This window comes from Macaca mulatta, chromosome 1 (assembly GCF_049350105.2).
Source record: "Macaca mulatta isolate MMU2019108-1 chromosome 1, T2T-MMU8v2.0, whole genome shotgun sequence".
NCBI lineage: Eukaryota > Metazoa > Chordata > Mammalia > Primates > Cercopithecidae > Macaca > Macaca mulatta.
Genome location: NC_133406.1, coordinates 80,083,157 through 80,090,337, shown reverse-complemented (window position 1 = coordinate 80,090,337; position 7,181 = coordinate 80,083,157). Strand labels below are relative to the sequence as shown.

General features: G+C 40.1%; 1 long non-coding RNA gene across 1 annotated transcript; it reads left to right on the top strand.

Annotated features, from left to right (window-relative positions):
• The first annotated feature begins 1,772 nt into the window (after positions 1-1,772).
• Positions 1,773-6,901, top strand: LOC144338317 (uncharacterized). The gene is made up of 2 exons (XR_013412321.1): positions 1,773-2,022; positions 3,436-6,901. It is a non-coding gene; the product is annotated as an uncharacterized LOC144338317 (long non-coding RNA).
• The last annotated feature ends 280 nt before the right edge of the window (positions 6,902-7,181 follow it).

Genomic DNA, 7,181 nt, shown 5'->3' with positions numbered 1-7,181 from the left:
GTTACTCTCACATGCGTTGCTTTAAAGCATCAAAATTGCTGCATTTCTTTTGGAAAGCAGTCTGGCAGTGCATAACTAGATACGTTAAAACTTTAAACCTAATTATAGCCCTTCTGGGAATCTACTCTGAAGAAAGGACCAAAGTTATAGAAAAAGCTTTACGCCTGAGGATGATCTTTGCAATGTTATAAAGAGAGGTAGAAAGTGTACTTACTCTGTGTTGAGATGTGCAAAGGAAATGTAACTTCCCTTTTCTTTTTTCCTGTAACTTACCTAATCTTCCCCTTGAGTGCTCATCCTGCCATTCCGCCACCCTCTCTCTGCCTTGTGGGGAAAGGAGAAATCTAAGTGTGTTCTCATCTGGTTAAGTTAGCTCAGTCTCTTTGGGATAATACTCAGTTTTTCATTTTCTTGCCCCTCCCCGTTGTCCTCACCAAATGGTATCTGGGTGTGTAGCGCAGGGTGTGAATGTCCCCTCATGGCCACCAGATGACCTCAGAAGCACATGAACAGGTCTTTGCTCTATCCTCTGCCTTCCTGGCCTCTGTGGTAATGACCCTTTTCCCTGGACATTCATCTGATGCTGAAGTTTAGGGGTGACGAATCCATGGGGGCTCTTTGGGCACAACCAGGGCCTGGTGACTGACTCAGTCCCAGTCCCGCCTCAGTGCAGGTTGGAGCACCTGAGTCTGAGGTCTGGTGGTGACCCCCACCCCTCATTCATCCTTAGTGTGGGTAGCTTGTGCCATAGCCCTTAGCTTCAGGGTCACTCAGTTTTGTCTGAGAGTCAGCTTCTAGGAGCTGACTACTCAGTCACAACCTTTCCTCAGCTGGGCATGCAGGAACATCTGCCCTTTACTGTACACATGGAAGTGCTAACCTAGACTGTCTCTCTCCCTGATGCCCCAGCAATCCTGGGTTGTGACCTTGTGACCAGTGAAGCATCATTCGGAGTCCTGACGGGAAGCCAGGCTAGAGTCCCTTCTGCTTTCCAGTTTTTTCTTCTAAAATGCACCCCATTTAGGGAGGTGACATTATGGATGATATTTTTTCTTGCTATTTTTTATATGTTGCTAGATATGATTTTAATGCTTTTTATAAATCATAAGAAGATGTTTTTTAAACTATGGTCTGTGGAAGAAGCTGGTTTGCACCCTAATTAAAGGGGGGCTCTAATACTGTGTTTGAGTACAAGCAGTCAAGCAGCATAGGACTGACTCTTAAAACATGTAGATGAGGCCACGCTGGGCAGGACAATCATTATAGGTGGGTAATGGAGACAGGTTCCACTGTCACACTCTGGTCTTCTCCTCCACACCACCTCCATCCCTTCTTTTCTATACTTTCTTGGAGACAGACACACTGTCCCTGCAGTCAAATCAGAAAGTGAAGGACATCACGCCTGTAATCCCAGCACTTTGGGAGGCCTTGGTAGGCAGACCATGAGGTCGGGAGATGGAGACCATCTTGGCTGGCATGGTGAAACCCCATCTCTACTAAAAAAATACAAAAAATTAGCTGGGAGTGGTGGCGGGCACCTGTAGTCCCAGCTACTTGGGAAGCTGAGGCAGGAGAATGGCGTGAACCTGGGAGGCGGAGCTTGCAGTGAGCTGAGATCACGCCACTGCACTCCAGCCTGAGTGACAGAGAGAGACTCAGTCTCAAAAAAAAAAAAAAAAAAAAAAAAAGAAAGTGAAGGACATGTATGAATGTGAAGCCCTCAGGGTTCACCACCTAATGGACTCTGCTGCCTTGGCCTGGAGAGCTTGCGTTCTAGAGAGCAGAATTTTCAACATTTTCAGGAAGGAAGTCATTTGATTGAGAAAGGATACAGGGCACAGTGACATTTGGCAAGGGAAAGGCTAATTTAGGATTTGGTCGGCAAGGTGAGCAGTTTCTTCTGAAGAGGAGTTCTCTGAAGAAGAAACTGCTGTTTCTGAAGAACTTCTTCAGAAAGTTCTTCTGAAGAAGACCCTGGCCCCATGTTCAGCCTCTCCTGGGTCCGCTGTATAACTGGATTAGGTAGGTATTTATATTTACCTCCTTATCTCTTATTTAATAGGTGCCTCATTTAAGTCCTCAAATGCTTGTTCACAGTTTCCATCATTTCTTGAATTTAATTCAATGACAGCATTGCAAAACCTTTCAGCAGGAAATGGCTATAATATGTTTTGCAGACATCAGAAATACCCCGAAGAGAAAGTTAATGGGAGAGAACATAATAAGCCTTTTTACGAAGAATAAAATGTGGGATATATTTTATCTTAACAGTTTTCAACAAAGCCCCTGGAGGTTGTTTTCATGTGGGTAGAAGTTTTTCATTAAAGTAGAAGTCTTTTTTTTTTTTTTTTTTAATTTGAAACTTTTTTTGTCTTAAGTATTTCTATCCCCTAAGGAAATCTCAGGACAAGCGCCCTCATCTCCAGAGGTCTCCCAATTATATTGGTTAATATAGATTGTAGACACATCAGAACAAGCATTACAAAAGGCTTCTTTTTCTTTTCCATAAGAATTTTCTTTTGGGGAAGAGGTTCTTTTAGGTAAAATTGTCTTCTTAATAAGACACAGAAAGGTGCAAAAATCATGTTAAGTGATCTTGGGGATTCCTTTCTCTCGTTACGGGTGATACAAATCAGAATCTGATTCATGAGGTGGTGTGTGTGTGTGTTAGATGTGTTCACCAGCATAAATCAGACCACAGTGGAAGCTCAGCATAATTGTCAACACTAAGGTGCACTTATTGGGAGGGTGTGGACACTGTTCTCACAAAGTCCTTAAGCCCCACTTTACAGTCAAAGCAGCATCCATAAATTCTCTCACCATTTCTCTTATAGTATCTTTAATTCTTTCACTTTTGATTCAAATGGCACACAATTCAAGTTTACTTATTAATTTTTGGTCTTAAAAATTATCCTCAGTTGATGCCATCAAGTAAAAATTCTTGAATATGAGAACTTAAACATGTCTGGTATGTCAAATCCAACAACGAGGCTGCTTATTCTTTACAGTCCCTTGATTATAAATAATTGTAATTAGTTTGGAGACAGAGGACTCTGGGGTCAAATCTCTCATTAACTGGGATGTTAGGAAATCTCTTTAGGTTTTTCTTTTTTTACAGGTTGATTTTGAGCATTTCTTAATATCATGTTTTAAGAAAAGTGGAAGACAAATTTGAGGAAAAAATTGCTGAGCCAATTTCAAACAGCAAGAATGATCTGTATCAATTAGGCACTGAGCCTGAATTTGCATTCCATGCAGTGCACACTAACCTCTTGCATATATGGTATTTTGTATTTGGGGTAGACATGAGTTGACTGGCTTAGGGTAAAGTTCCAAGCAGCTTTATCACAAATAAGAATTAAAATATCAATTTATACTTGGTGTGATTTGACTTCGTGTCCCCACCCAAATCTTACCTTGAATTGTAATCCCCAGGTGTTGAAGGAAGAACCTGGTGGGAGATGATTGGATCACGGGGGCAGTTTCCTCTATGCTGTTGTGGTGATAGTGAGTGAGTTCTCATGAGATCTGATGGTTTCGTAAGCATTTGGCAAGTTCTTCCTTCACTCACCTAGCTCTCCTGACTCCTTGTGAAAGAAGACACCTGCTTCCCCTCCCGCTTCTGCCAATATTGTAAGTTTCCTGAGGTTTCTCCAGCCATGCGGAATGGTGAGTCAATTAAACCTCTTTCCTTTATAAATTACCCAGTCTTGGGTACTTCCTTATAGCAGTGTGAGAGTGGACTAATACAATACTCAAGACAAAAAATAACTATTTGAGGTGAGGGATATGTTAGTTAATTTAATCAATCCGTACATACATCATAACATCACTTTGTACCCCATAAATATATACAATGATATTTTGTCAATTTATAATAAAATACAAAAAGCTCCAAGTCAATTACATTCTCCACTATATAATCATAGATACAGAAAGCAACACCCGCCACAACCTGAAGTCAAAAGAAAAATTTACTAAGATTACACCACAGAGCACCGTATCACTCTATCGCATGCATGCAATTGAAAGTGGATTCTTCTCCTATTGGCTCCTCTATTAAGACTGTGTATGTATCAGTGCCCGTGAGCTTGGTATTAACTAACTGGTCTGACTGTCCATCTTGTGGTTTGAACTCTGAGGATTATTACAAACCCTAGAAGAGGTAGTCTCTCTATTTGCTTATGAATGCTTAGGTAGTACAGAACCCTGCCCTAATGATGGGGCAATGTCTTGATATTTTGGTCTTTAGCTCCACATAAAGGGTAACAGTTTACAGTGACCCATAGCAAAGCTATTTTATTTCATTTTTTAAATTGAATTTCAATAGCTCTAAGGGTACAAGTGGTTTTTGGTTACATGGATGAATTGCATAGTGGTGGAGTCGTGGCTTTTAGTGTAATCTGTCACCCGAATAGTATATATTGTACCCAATAGGTAGTTTTTCATCCCTCATCCCCTTTTCCCCCTTCTGAGCCTCCAGTGTTCATTATGCAATCCTGTATGCCCCTGTATAGCCATAGATTAGCTTCCTTTTACAAGTGAGAACACACAGTATTTGGTTTTCCCTTCCTGAGTTACTTAACTTAGGATAATAGCCTCCAGTTTCATCTAAGTTGCTGTAAAAGATATTATTTCATTATTTTTTAGTGGCTGAGTTTTGTATGGGCAAAATAAATTATGAATAAGACCCCAAAAGCATAGCAAAAGAAATAACCAGTAGAGTGTACAGACAATTTACAGAATGGGAACAAATACTCACAATCTTTACATCTGACAAAGGACTAATATTAAGAACCTACAAGGAATTCAAACAAATCAGCAAAAAATAAAAAACCCAAATAATCCCGTTAAAAAATGGGCAAACAATATGAATAGTTATGCTGAAGTGTGACAGAAGCCCCTGAAGGGCCATCTTTAGTTCTTATGCAGTCACTGTAAGAACTTCGCTCCAATGCAGTATGTCCCACCAAAAATGAAGAGAATGGAGCTCCTGAGATGTCCCTTGAGGAGCCCCATGAGAATCTGGAAGCAAAGGCTAGGAAGAGTGTTTCTGGCTGGTGTGACAAGACCACTCCCAGGGAAGCAGCTGGGAAAATCACAGAGACGCTAGTTTAGCTGCAGGGCTGTACCTCAGGGAGTGACTCCATGTAATGGCCAAGAACCATTATGTGCCACCCTGATCACCAAAGTAAAAAGAACAAAAATCAAAAAACTATTCAAAAACTTCTCTCTCCTCTCGTTAAACTTGAGCCATGGCTATACTGAACTATTTTGGCAGGAAGAGGGGTAGCCAAGAAGGAAACAGGAGAAAATACATACTTAAATCACTATGGATTTTTTTTAGTTTTTAAGTTTTGTGGGTACATATGGGATACATGAGATGTTTTGATACAGGCATGCAATATGAAATAATCTCATTATGAATTTTGAGCTGTGAATGGTAGAATCCCAAACTTCATCTCTAATTTGGTTTAAAAATACTGGAGGATTCCAATCAGTACACACACATGCACACCCACACAGACACACACGTACACACACACACACATAAACACGCATATATCCAAAGTATAATCTATTTTTGTTTTTGATTTAATTTGTAGAGATTTTCTGCCTGGAATCAAATTTGCAAGTTCAGATTAAGCTTAGAATAAAAAAAATACATCCCTCAGTTTAGGAGATGAAGGAGTTATAGAAAAATATTTTCTGAAGAAGTGTTTTCATAAAATTAGAAATTACTTTTAGAATTCTATTAAAGTCGGGCTTGGAGAGTTCATCTCTCACTATATAGCCTTGTGTTGTAAGGCAGATCAGTGGCTGGGGTGCCTGTTGTGGGTGTATGTTCAGGAGTGATTGAAGCCAAATCTGTGGCTGTGTCAGTAAATGACTTGAAAACTGAATGTGATACTTGAGTAGGTGTTTTTCTAGTTTATAATTTAGTCTGTCTTTTTTACCTTCATAATATTTTATTCAACAAATTGCTAAGCTCTGATCACACTTGGAGATGTGACTACAGATCAGTTTAATGAAAGTCTCAAGGAAAGAATGAGGGTTACTTCAAAAATTAAAAATTTCGTCTTAGATGGGCGGTTAGGTCAGACGGACTTACAGAGGCTTAAACTGCCCTGTGATCATACCACCCCCTCAAAATGGGAAACAATTTTTATTTCTCATTCAATTTGTACTCTCTGTTCTTTGCCCACCTCCAAAAGCAGAATAACCAACCTCCTATTGAATTGTTTGTTTGTAACTGCTTTGACCCAGTTAGTCAAATCATAGAACTGTTCAAAGTTTCAGAATTGAACATTGAAGTATTGACTTTTCTGTTCACATATTTAGAATTTTACGTCCCAAAATGGTAGGGAAGACTTACCCTATAGTAATTTATTTGTGTTAGTGTTAAACATGAAACGTTGTAACTGACCCTTTTTTTTGTTTTTTTTTTTTGTTTGTTTTTGAGATGGAGTATTACTCTGACATCTAGGCTGGGGTGCAGTGGAGCAATCTTGGCTCACTGCAACCTCTGCCTGCTGGGTTCAAGAGATTCTCCTTCCTCAGCCTCCCAAGTAGCTTGGACTACAGGCATCTGCCATCACATCTGGCTAATATTTGTATTTTTAGTAGAGATGGGGTTTCACCACGTTGGTCAGGCTGGTCTTGAACTCCTGACCTCAAATGTTGCACTCGCCATGGCCTCCTAAAGTGCTTGGATTACAGGCATGAGCCACCATGCCGGGCCTGTGTAACTGACTCTTAAAGTATTAAAGAAATATTATAGAAGTAAAAAAGAACTCACACAAAAAGGGCTTAATTTGAGGGAGGCTTATTTCTGTTTACAGTGTATTTAGCACCTTCCTTCCCTCTCCTTCTCCAAAAAAAAAAAAGAAAAAAAAGAAAATGCAGTTTGAAATTCACTGAAACAGAGCCAGAAAGTCTTGAGATTTTTGAGTTAAGGTAAGAAAGATGGTTGGATAAAATTAATGCATAATTTCTCAGTGAATAAAGTTGTAGCTCTCATATATTAAGTAGGTAAGTTTACACACTGATATGTAGAAAATGGCTAAAATATTTAAAAAGCATGTTTTACTGGCCGGGCGCAGTGGCTCACGCCTGTAATCCCAGGGCTTTGAGAGGCCGAGGCGGCGGATCACGAGGTCAGGGGATCGCGACCATCCTGG